This window comes from Labrus bergylta, chromosome 16, assembly GCF_963930695.1.
Source record: "Labrus bergylta chromosome 16, fLabBer1.1, whole genome shotgun sequence".
Classification (NCBI taxonomy): Eukaryota; Metazoa; Chordata; class Actinopteri; order Labriformes; family Labridae; genus Labrus; species Labrus bergylta.
Window position 1 is genome coordinate 6,427,530 of NC_089210.1, and position 14,993 is coordinate 6,442,522.

The 14,993-nt window shown below is 40.4% G+C and overlaps 1 long non-coding RNA gene across 1 annotated transcript; it reads left to right on the top strand.

Annotated features, from left to right (window-relative positions):
* The first annotated feature begins 6,054 nt into the window (after positions 1-6,054).
* On the top strand, positions 6,055-13,939 carry LOC136183016 (uncharacterized). Its single transcript, XR_010668863.1, has 2 exons — positions 6,055-9,471; positions 9,571-13,939. It is a non-coding gene; the product is annotated as an uncharacterized lncRNA (long non-coding RNA).
* The last annotated feature ends 1,054 nt before the right edge of the window (positions 13,940-14,993 follow it).

Sequence of the window (14,993 nt, forward strand, 5' to 3'; positions counted from 1 at the left end):
GTGTTGCAGAGGTTTGAGTTGGGGGCAACAGAGGCAGCTGTCTCACAATTTGCAAAGGTGGAGGTCGACACTAGTATTTTAGGAAAGGCAGTTGGATGCTTTGGCTACAGCTTTTGGCCAAAAACTGCAGCTGGAGGCGTCTGCAGTTTTCTGGCTGAGGCTAAGGTTAAAGAGTTAAGGCTACTGGTTTCTAGGAGTGGCTGCAGCACATGGCAGTGATGGAATATTCTTGGCAGCAGCACAAATTGCTGTGAGAGGCTTCAGGTGGAGGAAGCAGCTGGTTATGTCTGGTAGAGGCTGCAGTAGAAGGTTGTGGCTTTTGGTGTTTGGCAGGGTTTCAATTTAAGGCATTGGTGACAGCTGTCAACCCCAAACAGCAGATAGAGGCAACTGCAGGTAGCTGACAGAGCATTGAGCTTGAGCAGGTGGAAGCAGAGGCTGATGGTTTGATTCAGAGACTTGAGATGGAGGTTGAGAGATGTTTTTCGCCTGTGCAGCATCTTGGTGGTAAAAGCTGCTTTCACATGTTTGACGTCGCAGATGTTTTTGAGTTAGTTTTTTTTTTTTTTTTAAATGGAGGCAGGTTTGATGTTAGACGGCTGGTTGAGGCAGGAATTTCAAAGAGGCTGAAGACGGAGTTCAGGTACTTCAGGTTGTTTGCATAAAGTTTGTCTGTCCTGGCACTTGGTGTATTTGGAGTTCTTTCCTTAATACTCTTCACTAAATACCAACTTTTTTTTCTAAACTTAAACTTAAAACAAAAGCATTTTACACTTAACACTAAATTATTTACAATATTTACAGATCCTAACTGGTAAACTAATGTAAAGACTATCTTATCAGTTCTTTACTCTCTTTGTTGTGGTGCTCCAGGCTCTGGTTCCCCAGATACGTTCACATCATACAGGGGAGGATTGACTCCAACCCCATATGAGACGTTCACATAAACGAGTCCTGTCTTGTACATAGTTTCTGTGAACATCGAGCGATCCAGTCGCTCCCACAGCTTCTGCTTCATAAGAAGTCCAAGAGTTTGGCTGTAGGGCCGAAGACGACCATCCTTGTACCTGATCCTGTCGTCTACTACTGAGTGGTAGAGTGACTGGTACTCTTCTACTGAATACTGGTGGATCTTTAGTGGGCCGTCGTCTAGCACAGGAGCGGTGGAGGGCTGGAGACTGGGGACAACAGAGGTGACCGTAGGTAGCTGATCAGGTGGAACGGTGGCCCGGGGCCTGAGGACCAGTGCAGGGTGCTGAGGAGCAGGAGAAGTGGAAGGAGGGGCCACAGAGGTCCGCTTCCTCTTCCTGGACGGTTCACCAGCAGGAGCTGATTGGTGCTGCTTTGAGTCCTGAAATAACACCAACAAACAAAAAGATGTCAGGCTCCAAGTTCACAGATACTTTCACAAACTCACAAGGAAATTTAAACTGCATGCAGACACTAGTATAGAATAATAGTTTAAAAAGACTTCAATTGTGCATATTTTATAAACGTTTATTGGCCAATATCAGGGATGCAGTTGATCAAATGCTAATTTATACTCAGACTAGTGGACTAGTTAAAAGACAAGATAACACTCACTGAACTGTAAATGTTGAGCACAATTTATGCAACACATTTTTTGGAGCAGAATGTATGTTTTAATGATCTAGTATGGTTGACTTTAACACATGAGAAAGTTGGAAATTTGTTTCTCAAAATATGAAAATCAAATGTCTTACCAGGTCGTTCCTGCAGCACGAACATCGAATGAAAGCTCGAGGCTTTCACTCCGCCCGGCGTGCCGAGACTCTCACTGTGTGACGGTTGTCTTGGTCCTTCAGGTGAACGGGCACAACACACTGCAACGACACACACACACACACACACACACACACACACACACACACACACAGAACAACGCTTCAGAAATACAGTCAATGCAACAAAAACACTTCATGATTTCATTAACAACGTCCTGCAAATGTTAATACATGCCGGGAATAAGACTATTTTTAATAGTCAAAATGACCCGTTAGTCCTTTTGATGCATCCTTTATATAACCCACCAGACACAAAATGAGCTCCTGCGCCACCACTTAAATCCAGTGTGCTCGATTTCAAATCATTAAAATACGAACCAGCTCTGGATTCAATGTGATGACCTCAGACGTGAGAATATATGTATATATTCAGAATATGGAAAAAAAAAAGGTCTTATAAATGTTCTTGTCTAGATCTATGATTATTATAGTCTTACTTTACCATCACTAACTGCACGACCTCATTTAATTAAATATTTATGTGTTCAACGATGTGTAAAACAGACTTCAGGAGCCTTTAAAAACAGTGATGGCTGACTGTGAGGAAGAGGACGTCTGAGGCATTGTTTATATCATATAGTTTAATCATCATACTAAAACTTGATTTATGTAGCACCTTTCCAAACCCTGGTTACATCATGCTTTACAGAGGTCAAAAAGCTCCAGCACTACTTGAAGCATGACGATCAACTTTATTAACTAATTAGAATGACGCGTATCGGCTCGTGGCCTTCGTCACGGTCATCCAGAAAATCCCTCTGTACAACACGCTTCACAGCAACAACAGGATAAAACAACAGTGCAGATAGATCAAATCTTACAAATCAAACAGGATTATAAGTACTAAGGCCCGGCTGATATGGGATTTTTGGGGCCGTTACTGATAGTCTTTAATTCTTTGTCGCTTTCATGTGGGCCTACATGTTGCTGTGAAACATGTGAAATCCTCACGGCTCTTTTAGGTGTTTGTTCATGTTTAAATGATCTGATGTGAATTTTTAATCTTATTTGCTCTTTTACAATCAACACACACTTTGATGCATTAACTTGACAAAAATCACCAAATTCAATTAGCAAACAACAGATTTTATAATAAAGAAACGCCTTCAATGTGTGGTAAGTTTATATTTCAGTTTAAAATGTCAAAACAACAACTTTGAACACGACTGAGGCCGAGTCTGTCCAGAGTTTGAGTGTGAAACATGTCAATCCTGAGCTCTTTGCTGTTTGTTATCAAGTCATTTTAGTCCCCCAGTTTGAAGTTTGTTGACCTCTACAGATTTTTTTTTTTTAATCCCTTTTACTGACACATATGAAGACGCGTATCTGCTGGAACATTTTAAACTTCAAGCAAATATTCATATAAGGCACATTTGCTTCATTGCTACACTTCCACAGTATCAACTTGTTGGCGGGGAGGTTGTTTTTTAATTTAAAAAAATGTAAAAAGCATTTTCACAGTTTGTATCAATGTCTCCAGTCTGTTTGTGACAGTTAGAATCATGACAGTAAGCAGCAGAGAGTCAAAAAGTGAACATCTTACATTCTCCATGACAGAAGTTTGATTTCTGTCTGGTGTCAGTTAAAGTGAAGCTTTGATCCTTCTTGGGATTGAAAAAGTCTGCAGTTGAAGCGTGATTTTCAGGAGAAATCGATCTTTGCAACTTGAGAACAACTTTGTGTGGCTGTCTGAGATTGTGTTTGGAGTTGGTTGAAAATGATGATCTGATATGAGTGATGCACTTTAAGGGGAACCATGGCAACCATGGGATGCTGCACGGCCATATTGTACACGCACAAGTTTTTACAGACTCGTCTCACCTCCAACGTTTAGTTTCTTTATAAACAATACGGAGAGGATCAACGTCAGCTTTCACACACAAAAAGACCGCTCAATTATAAATAAAAAAAAAATATATACTTTTATTTTATTTTATTTTATTTTATTTTACTTGAATAAATTTTTCCCAAATACAGTAAATATTAATGGATGAAGCCTGAGTGACGTCAGCCATCTGTTACTGCAGGGGGCTCCGGAGGCTCATCAGCAGCAGCCGCCTTGTTGGAAATGCTGTCTCACCCTAACTTTCAGTCAACCGAGTGAACTCAGCCTAACTATGGATATGACGTATTGTTCTCAAAATCAAAATGGAGCCGTTTAAAAAAAATAATCACCCCTTGTACAGTGTGTGCCCATGATGAAAATAACTAATCAGACCTATTTAGTTTTTTGTACTAGGCTGTAAACATGTTTATTTATGCTGTAAAAACTGCTTTTTTATTTGCCTGTTGTGTGTATGTGACTTCACAGCCTCCCCCCCCCCCCCCCCATCCCGAGACCAGTGCAAAGCTGTGGTTAAATGTTTGATTTAGTTTTGTCCTTCTATCTTCCATCCTCTCCTTCAGCTCTCTTACACTCTTACCATCTTGCCTCTCTGCTTGAGCAGCATTCACAGCTCCCAGGCTTTTTTTTCTCCACACACTGCAGATTGCCAGTGTTACTCCACTCAAGAAACACACACACACACACACACACACACACACACACACATACACCATTGCTCTCTTTGTCAGGGACAATGGTTCAGAGTGCTCTTCACTCAGTTTGTCCTTCTCAGAGAGCAGAAGGGTCTCTTGTCCTCAAAAGCTCAATTTGCAGAAAGTTTGACAACCCTGTCTGTTACTGATCTGATGCTTTGTGTTTTCAAGTTTAGAGCCCAACATGATTACTCAGAAAGTGTTTTGGTTGATATTTAGGGAGCTGAATAGAAATTTAAAGTCGTTTGGAAGGTTACGTCTTCTGATGTCTTCTCAAATAAACTAAAATAAATCGTGTTGGACAGAAAAGTATTTTAACATATAATGGTAGGATTCGTGTATATTTGGCCCAGACAAGTCATAGCTTCTAGAAGATGAATCCGAATACCTTAACTGACCACCTGCCTTTCCAACACAGTTCATGAAGAAGCCTCTATGACTGAACCCCACTGCCTATTCATTTGAATTGGACAGGAAACCCCGTTATTAAAGGCATGTTAAAGATAAGACTGCATAGGACCCACTTAGGGTTAAGGCAAACCTTCTCCTGCATGCCACTTAAAAACAATCCACTGGTTGCACTCTCAATGCTAGATGCAGCATTCCAATGGTCTAGGGCAGGGGTCTCCAACAGGTAGCTCGGGAGCTACTGGTAGCCCGCGGGCAGGTTTTCAGTAGCTCGCCTATAGGTTGACCGACTGTGTTAAAAATAAAAATCTGACGACGGTAAATGCACCTCTTCCCCCTATTGATATATTTGGCCCATAAAAACAAGTATGAAGTACTAATGTTTTCTTGGACATTGATGTGAATTGGCTTATTGCAATTTCACACATGTTCAAACAGTAGCTTAATTCAGCTGAGCTATGTAAATAAATGCAAGCGATTTGATGCAAGTAGCCCTTGGCCACTTTCATTTTTTGAAAGTAGCTTTGAGATGAAAAAAGGTTGGAGACCCTTGGTCTAGGGCTTGAGCGAGGTAACAGATTAGTTCAAAGACTACATTTTCATGTCTTTTGAAATTGTACAACATACCCTTCCCTAACCCCCCCCTAGCTGGTTAGAGAATTGTATTGTCATGAAGGCCGTTCTAAGCACAATTCTATATCCTTAATACATGACATGTTACTGTCTGTAGCCACGCCCTCCTTGAATCATCTGAAATCAAAATGGGAGAATAATGTGGGTGAGAGGCTCTCAGAAGAAATCTGGAAGTCGGCTGTGGCTGGGATCCACTCAGCCTCTATGTGTGTCAGACATAATGATATTCAGTTTAAAGTACCTCACAGGCTTCACCTGCAATGACTAGTCTCGCCCTATTTTTTCCTGAATTTGATCCAACCTGTCAACGGTGTAACCAGCTCCCAGGAACTCTTTCCCAATCATTCTGGCCATGCCGAGGGATGGGAACATTTTGGAACAGGATTTTTGAGACATTTTCATGTGTAATAAGGACATCGACCCAGAGCCACAGTTGGCAAAATTAGGGGTGGCTCGGAGACCTGCGCTTTGGCAAGACATCTCATTTTGGATAATTGGAAGACCAACTTTTCCGCTCTGTGTAACCGCTGGGTCAGTGATGTCATGGCTCATGGAAAAGCTCAGATATACTACTCAAGGTTCAATCAGTGAATTCTATTTATTTTGGGGGCCATTCCTAGACAATTTAAAATATTTTCTATACTTCAATAAATGCAGTTTAATGCCTAACTGTGCTTTATAAATTGTATTGTTATGTAAAAAAAACCTCCAATTCCCTATTATTATTATTATTATTATTATTATTAATACCTGGGGATGTGAAATATATCAAATAGATCTTGAGGAGACACTGCATGAAGACACACATACAGAAGGACAAACAAGGGAAAAAAACATGCTTTTATAACAGTGCAGCCAAAAATACATAAACATAGACATAAAGAGCATAGATAGATATGTGGATAGATAGATAGATAGATAATTAAGATATCAAAGCCAGTAGCAACTCTCCCTCCGAGCCTCATTCAGTCACAAACAGCTGTTAGAGCAACATCCAACTGGGACACGCACACACACACCTACACACACAAACACACACACATTCTTGTATTTGTGTATATCCATGTTGGCAGAGCTTGTGTTTGTGTTTGAGGCTGGAGTTAGAGGCTATTGCATATATTTTTGTCCCAAATAAAAGCTTCCCTCTCTGACCTTCAGTATTCAGAACAAAACATGCTCTGCACTTACTCCTGTTTTATTTTTAGAGCACATAGATGTGGGACATTACTGTCTGCTACAGCACTATAAAATAATCTGATATTTGATTCCTGCTGGGAGTTGCTCAGTGTCTTTATGGGTGATTAGCATAACGGCCCATTTCCTCTTATTGGGCCGATGAAGCTGAAGGAAGCAAATTACTACAGTAGCATACTGCTCGAAGGGAGGGTGGGGTTTTCAGATGGAAAAATGTGGCAGAGGGGGAAATGGATAAGAGGATCATAGAGAGAGAGAGAAAAAGGCAGAGAGTCAGGGTGAAAAGGGGAAATTGGAAAAATGAAATGTGGGGATGGTCACAATATCTCTGTGCGACGGAAGAGACGAGCAGCAGCAGAGATTTAGAGACAAAAATGGCAAATATTAAGGCAGTTAAGAGGAATAAAAGCAGAGTGGCAGAAAAATCCCAGTGTGGCGGAGACTCTCCCATAATCCCGTCATCCACTCTTATCTCTATGACGACGACGCGGAGCTCCATAGGTGACGTCACTCCTATGAATATTCATCAGGTGCAACTGAGCTCTTCACTGAATCCTTCCTTCTTAAAGTACATTCTCCTCTGGTCTTGTTGCCATAGTATAATCTCGCCTCATACAAAAACAGATCTGACTTAAAGTGGGATTTATATATAACATTGAATCACCAATATTTCAGTGAAATCACTCCAATGTCAGAAATGCAGCACATTTCAAAATATATAATATGATCCAATTTTTCTTGTTTGTATTTTTGATCTAGAAATGTGACTAATATTAGGGATGAATTCAGAAATAGTACTTGTTACAATTTTAAGTATTTGAAATTGCACATTTTACCAATTATTTGAAAAATAGATACAAAAAGTAGTGAATTTAAAACACAACCATATCAGTAATATTGCTTTCACATTTGCACAAAACACCTGAAAACTCACTTTTCACTCTGACTTTATCCAGGAGTTTCTCCTGCCAGTCCTCTAGTATCTTTCCTTGGATGGATGGTGTCACACTCTGTATGTTTGCTCAGACAAGTCCAACCAGGTTCCTTACCTTCCAGGAATAGATAGTAAAAGTTTTTTCAAAGTGGTTGACAGGTCTTGTCCCGAGCATCCCATTCCTTGAAGGATCCAAACACGGTGTTGTGCTGTTTGACCTCTCTGGGGTTCCCAATCTTTTCTTCAATGATGCCTGAAAACAGCAACCTCCTTGAGACCTGTCATCTGTGGTGGCAAGTGAATAATGTCCTAGTCTGTTAAATGGAAATTTAAATTCAAACTAAAAGACTACAGGTAAGAAAACACCCAGAAAAAGCTCAAAATGTGGTACTATTTATATAAAATTGTCTGAGCGTTAATCATGTAATGTGGATTCCCAAGTGTGGCTAACATTAGCAATGCTAGCACCGCCTGCCTTCTGTCTCTCCTGCAGGTTAACATCCACATTGCCTGTGCTAAATCTGATTATTGGCTGCTCTGGTTGAAGCTGATACAGCCTACATGCCTATCTCCTTTTTCTGGATCCAAAATCCAGCCGAACTGTGCTGCTCCCACGAGATGCTATACGTTCACTGTGCTTGTTTACATCCTAGTAGTAGAGTGGGGAGAGCAGGCCCATTGCATCTGAGCTGCAGCCAGGAAGATTATGTTCCATTGTTTAGTTGATTAATTCACACATCCCCAGAATAAATGTTTGGATTGGAAGTTCTGTTAAGATTGAGATTTGTATAACTTAAAAAGCTAAAACTGAGATTTATTTAGTTTTATTTTTCTAACTTCCTTTTCTCAAACTTGGTAGGTCATCCTTCAACCCCTTGAATTGATTCTGCAACATGAAGTGGGTCATCAGGTGTGCAGCCACAGCTTTACATGACACACATTCTGGAGGTTTTGTTAGCCAGTGATGAGTTACACTAGTCACATATCTCCTGAAAATCAGTGGCTCCTGCAGCACTCTGTGAACAGACGGAGACCACTTGATGTGACACACGGTCAAACCCTGCACATGAATGATGCAACACTCTCATAGGGTTGCAGAAAAAGATGTACCCTTTTCAATTGGAAAAAAAAATATCTGGAAAAGCGGCAAATACATGGTTAGCAATCAATCTCACACACCTGAACTCATATCGTACATGCATGTTCCCCAAACACAGTCATGCATACACAATTCCCTCAAAGCTTTTCTCTCTTTATCACCTGAAAACAGATCAAATTTGGCACATCCTCCTGTCTCCTCATTAACTTTCTCTCTCTTCTTCTCATTTCCCCCTCTTAACGCTCATCTTCCTCCCACCCTGTGCCTCTTTGTCATTCAGACATCTGTGTGGTGGCTGCTGCGATAAGCACAGGGCTTATCTATTGGACAGATTATTCTGAACAGTTGATACAGCACAGCTGATACACATCACATGGTTAGTATGCATGAAGGGAGGAGTGTGCAGGTTATATGTGCACTTCACATTAGAGCCCGACCGATAAATCAGACAGCTGATAATATCGGCCGATATTAGCATATCCAGTGACTATCGGTATAGGCTCATTTTATCGCAGATATGCGGCGATATTCCATTTTAACAAGTCAAATAGCATTTCATTTGAGTTTCATTGTATTGCTCTAACAGTTGTCTTTCATATGTGTTTTAATATGTGCGAACATGTGCGGTTACTTTCCAGTTGAGTGACGATCTTGACTTTATTATATATCTTTTCCACAAGTGTTTGATAACTGCATTTGAGGGATCAATGCAAAATATGTGTATATCTATCTATCTCTACGGATCAAAGATAGATCTAAGAAAGATATCGGCCGATATATCGGCATCAGATTTTTTTTCTCTCCCTACTATCGATAACTTCTGTTATGGTTTGCCTGATTTGTGAAGTATGGCGGCTCTGGTCCCACCTCTGAATGAAGAGAAAGGATGCCAGGAAGTCCTTTATCACTAACGTCTGTCAACACTGGAAGCCCCAAAAAGTTTCCCATTGCTCCAAGAGGTTTTGTCACTGTGGGACGATGGAAGATGTTTTTAGATTGGTGTAGCTATGACTAATGTTACACTCTCTGTTACAGTAACACTGCATTGTTGTTACCTTACATTACATGAAAATCAGTGTTTCTTTGCTAGTCTAAAACAATTACCAGTAGCAGCATCAACACCTCCATGATGGCAGAACAGTGCGCTGCTGCTAGCTCTGTTTTATGACAGTGGATCAAATATTATGTGATTATTTGTTCAGGCTTATAAATCATGATATCTATCAATCGAACAGAATGGCGTATTTGCCCATATTTGATGCTGCTTTCAAGAAAGTGTTTGAAGGCATTTCCAAAATACACATCAGTATAAGTCATCAAAAGAGCAAATGTAATGTGTACTCTTCTTCAAAAAGCTTGATGTGGTAAAAGACAACAAAGCATGTTATCCCTCTGTCCCTTTGAGTGTACATGCAGCATGTAAGAGCAGCTCACACAGCTACACATCATTCATTTACACACATTCAAACACAAAACAAGCTCACCACAGGCACTTTGAAAAGGTGACTCTTTATTTTCTAATTATTATACTGTATATAATATTCTTTCTCTCTATATATAGGTATTCATATTTATATCATGTAAGTAAAAGTGTGCTTTTATCCACAGCATGAGTCCGTGTCGGACTGCTGTTAGTTGGAGGTTTACATTAGAAAGTATACAGTGAAACTGGCTGGCAGCTGTGTGTGTGTGTGTGTGTGTGTGTGTGTGTTTGTGTGTGTCTGTAAATGTGTGTGTGGTCTGTGAGTGTTATACAGTCAGAGTGCCTGTGTATAGAAAGACAATGTGAGTGCCAGCATGTTTCTGCATGCGAGTGTGTGTGTGTTTGTGTTTGTGAAGGGCTTTGTATCTCAGAATCGGGCTCAGAGTAATGGAGCAGGAGAAAAAGCTGCCCATTGACACAGATTTCAAAATATCCTCGAAACATCACAACCCATCACCGCACTGTAAAGTGGATGAAAATTAGGACCCACAACTCTGGGGCGAGGGGGGGGATTTTATTTGTTAATGCTACTTGAGGGTCCAGGTGCACATTAGTCATTAGCCTTTCTGGGTTGTTTTTTTTCATCACAGAAAAAAGCATGGTTGCTATTCACCTTCCACATCTGCATCTGAAAAGTTTCACCTCAGAGCAATCTGCTACATTACCTGCAATAAACACTCCCTGAAAAAAAAAGTTGAGGCTTTTGCAACTGCTACACGTCTAAAAGAAGAAAATCCCCTTTAATTCACATTTTCAACTCTGCTTTTACTGATCTTCACAACTGTTTTTTTTTTTTTTTGTGGGGTTTTTCCATCCTTGTCACTGAGTAAATGCAAACTCAAAAATCCAACTCAAAATACATTTAAAATACGGAAACGTATCCATCCCTTCTCCTGAGTTTGTAATGTAGCGTTTGCTAACAGTCCTCAGGTCAGTTTTGTAATGGACAAAGTCAGGTTACCCCACACAAACCTTTAAAAGTGTTTGTATCCTACGTTAAATAAGAACACTGAGAGTCTGTGTTGCCCTTTGAGGCTACAGTGCTTTGAACAAAATACTAATGCCATCAGTGTAGCAAGTTCATAACGGCATTACTAACATTAGCTTACTTGTAATTGTATTGGGCCTAATTCAATGACTGTTCTGAGTAAGAGCACATCATGAATCTGACTTTGAGTTTTCTTTGGGATGTAGCCTACTGGAAAACAAAATATTCCCATTGTGAGCATGTTAGCATGCTAATATTTGCTAATTAGCGCTTAACACAAAGCATGTCTAATGCTAAAGGGAATTTTAAAGGGAAAAGCTACCTAATTTCTTGACAAGCCACACAACAAATATAAAGCCATTTCACACAAATGTTTACCTAATGGTGACTCTCGAGGAAAATAGTGCTAATACCAAAAGTAAGATTCCTTTCTGTAACTTTTGCTGCTCTTTTTGCTTGGTAGCCTGACTCTACCCATTACATCATGGCTCAGAGATAAGCGATGGTCAATTTAGTGTCTTGGGTCAAAGCCTTCTTAAATGGCATAATATTATTAAGCCACATTTACGTTGTAAGAATTGGACCAAATAGCCTATTGAAAGTGATTCTTTGGAAATATCATTCAAATGAATCCCAACAAGAATCTAGTGATCTCTTTGTAGAAGACTCACTCCAAAACACAATAGAGAGAAATCTTTTACATGTTCTGTTGCTGCTGCTCATTTACAGTTTATGCAACAGGGGTCCTGAATGCACCTGATACAGAGCAAAACTCTCAGTGCCTGGTAAAATCTGCTGCCATTTCCGGCCCTTCATCCTTGGTCAGTCAACCGTGCTGGGCTCGAGCATGTTTCTGCATGTAAACAACACTTCCTAAACTTAGGGCTTGAGGCAAAGCCATAAAAAAAAAGCAGATTTTAATTGCTCTGTACTTCCTGTCAAGATAATACATGAAAAAATGCAAGAAAGGTACGAAATCTCTCTCGCTAACGGGCTAAAGTTTGGTACACGAAAATGGGAGGTTGTTAAGGAAGAGGAAGTCTGAAAAAGAGGCTAAATAGACCTCAAGGCCAGAGTAAGTCTTGATATCCTGTTGCTAGCTTTTAATCTTCAGACCTATGCAGACAGCCTCTGTAAATCTCCCTGTAAACGGATGCTTTATTTCCAGTTGGCACTCATGCAAGCTGACCCCTCTCAGTATCTTTGAAGAGGAAAAGCTGTCCTCTAAAAGCCTCTAAAGACAAAAGTGAATGTTCCTTTTCTGTGGCAGATTTCAGGGAGTTTGATAACATGAAGACAAGCAGGCTACACCAGGTGACGCTGACTCAAGAGCAGCTGTCATTGGGGATCTGATAGTTTATTGTCTCTGCTGCTATGTCCCCTCTGCTGATCTTGAATCAACCTCACAGAAAGTGACAAAAAGTCAGGGCGAGAAGAAGAGCCGATGTTTTCAAATAAAAGGCCAACAGTCAAGTCAGACCTTCAAGATGTGAAATTACTTCCATTTGAGTAACCTAAACGCCATGATTAACCACAAACCGCTGACTCCAGAACAGTCCTTGTACCTTGTATGGCTGCGTCTGCTGACGAATGACCGGGGCAGTTAGCTCTAAAGCTGATCCCAGTACAACCATTAAAGGTCGTGGGAACGCAGAGGAGGTTATACTGGAAGCCCCATGGCTGATCTGGGAGCTTTCTGAAGGCAGGACAGGCAGGCACTGGGTGCATGGGTGAGGAGAGGCTAACTGCACACGCACACACAGACACACACAAGCACACACACATACACACACACATGCAGGCACATAACTCCACCCGTAAGCCCTCCTCACACAGTAACCTTGTACGTGTCAGTGGATGTGTGTGTGTGTGTTGTCAGCAAAGTGTATAGTGTGTATTATAACATGTTTTCCATTAAAATTCACATTTCTCACACAGTTCTTCTGGTCCTCCATGTTTGATTAGCTGGCTCAGAGTACTTGTAGTTCCATCGAGGAGCGACACATCAGCGACAGAAACAGTTTGTAGTCCATCCCCCCCCCCCACCCCCCCCCCCCAACCCCCCAAAAAACAACAACACTTAGAATGATTCCCCCCCCCCCCCCCCCCCCAAACATGACACAGTGATTTTGTTCCCCCACACGGCACCAGTCAAAGCTAAAGCTGTGAGTTTGTACTGTATGAATGCGTGCCATATGTTTGTGACCATTTTTAAGTGTGTGTATTGCTATATGCTGTATGCTTCTATACTTATAAGGACCTATAATGCTCAACAGTCATCTCAAAATTCTTCTGTCTTAATTTTCTTTTTAGGTTTTTGAGTGAATGTTTTAAGTTCAAAGTCCTAACTTGGCATTTTATTTCCAGACATTTCATCCATACAGAGTTGTAGGGATCTTAAAAAATATAATTTTGTGCTTTGATATTAGTTAACACTAATGGATCATGCTTTTTTTTTTTTTTTTTGATCTTCTAAATATTTGTGCCCTTATTTTCCGATTTGTAATTATATTGTATTGCATGATTTTGTTTAACATATCAACAGTAAAAGCTCCACGTGTTGAGGAATTCACAGGAATTAAATGCAGTACAATCCTACATGGTAGCTCTGCAAATACACTAATATAAAACACTGAATGAACAGATATAATTTGGAATCACTTCTTAAAAATGACCAGGTCATGCATTGTAAGAAATGTAGAAATTTGTTGAAGTTTGCTGAGTTTAGTGTACAAAAAATAATAATTTTGATGGCTTTGGTTCAAATTATTGTCATTTATTTTAGGCTGTAATTGAGTTGTGTTATAGTGTACTATACTGTGTAACCATCCTGTTATTTTGACCTACAGATTCCCCCCCCCCAAAAAAAGAAAGAATTATTTAAGCTACATAAAAGTATACATTTTTAAAAGACTGCTGCTTCTGATGGCTTCGTTTTCTAAATTTAGCTCTTTGACAAGCTTGAACAAGACTTTTGCCTGTAGTGCATTTGGCTTATAAGTCCTCAGAAGTATAGTAACCGTCCTTTAAATGCATGTATGTGTGTGTGTGTGTGTATTCTCAGTGTTACACGACCTCCGGCACCAGTGAGGTGAGCTCAATGTCCACGAGAGATCGTTCGAGCGCTCCTCTTCTCTTCCTCTCCTCCTCTCAGAGGCTTCAGATGTGATTGAAACAAACACAATCTCACAAAGCACATCGAAGTAGAAAATGAAACTAGATTAATAGAATATTACAAAGACTACCACCCCTGATATCCCACTCTGCTCCCCTCTCAAACCCCCCAGTAATAGATTAATAATAACTATAATGTGTGACAGAGTTTATCATCCTCTGCACAGTGGCACCTTTAGAGTAGATTTTTTTTTTTTTTTTACTAATAATACAATTATCTGTTGCTGATATCAGAGTATCAAAGCTCTATGGCGTAAGAAGAGATAGACAGAGGTCTCAAAAAGCACCCTGTGCTCTACTGGAGTAAACATCAATACACACAGCACAGGCTTTTGGGCCCTCACACCCTTGTAAGGCGTCTTTTAAAAGTTTAGAGATAAGGGTGCTATTTGAGACTTGATTAGAGATATAGCAAATGTAAGCACTGGAAGCAGATGGATATGGCATGCATGGTTTAGGAGGTCAATGCTGACATGGCTCATGGATGCGGATCTGAAATCTGACCCCTAACAGACCCCCAGAATACCAGGGGCCTCTGATGTGCTGAGCTACATGGCTACTTCTGCTGAGTCACTACACTGCAGGAAATCCTTTGAGAAGAGTACTTAGAGATGTGAACCTGTGATCTAAAGCTAACCTGGAGGCCATGATCTACGGGATACATTTGGAGTAATATTTGGCACAAAGAATGATTAACGATATTTTGCTAATATATGATCAATCCTTAAGCTAACTCA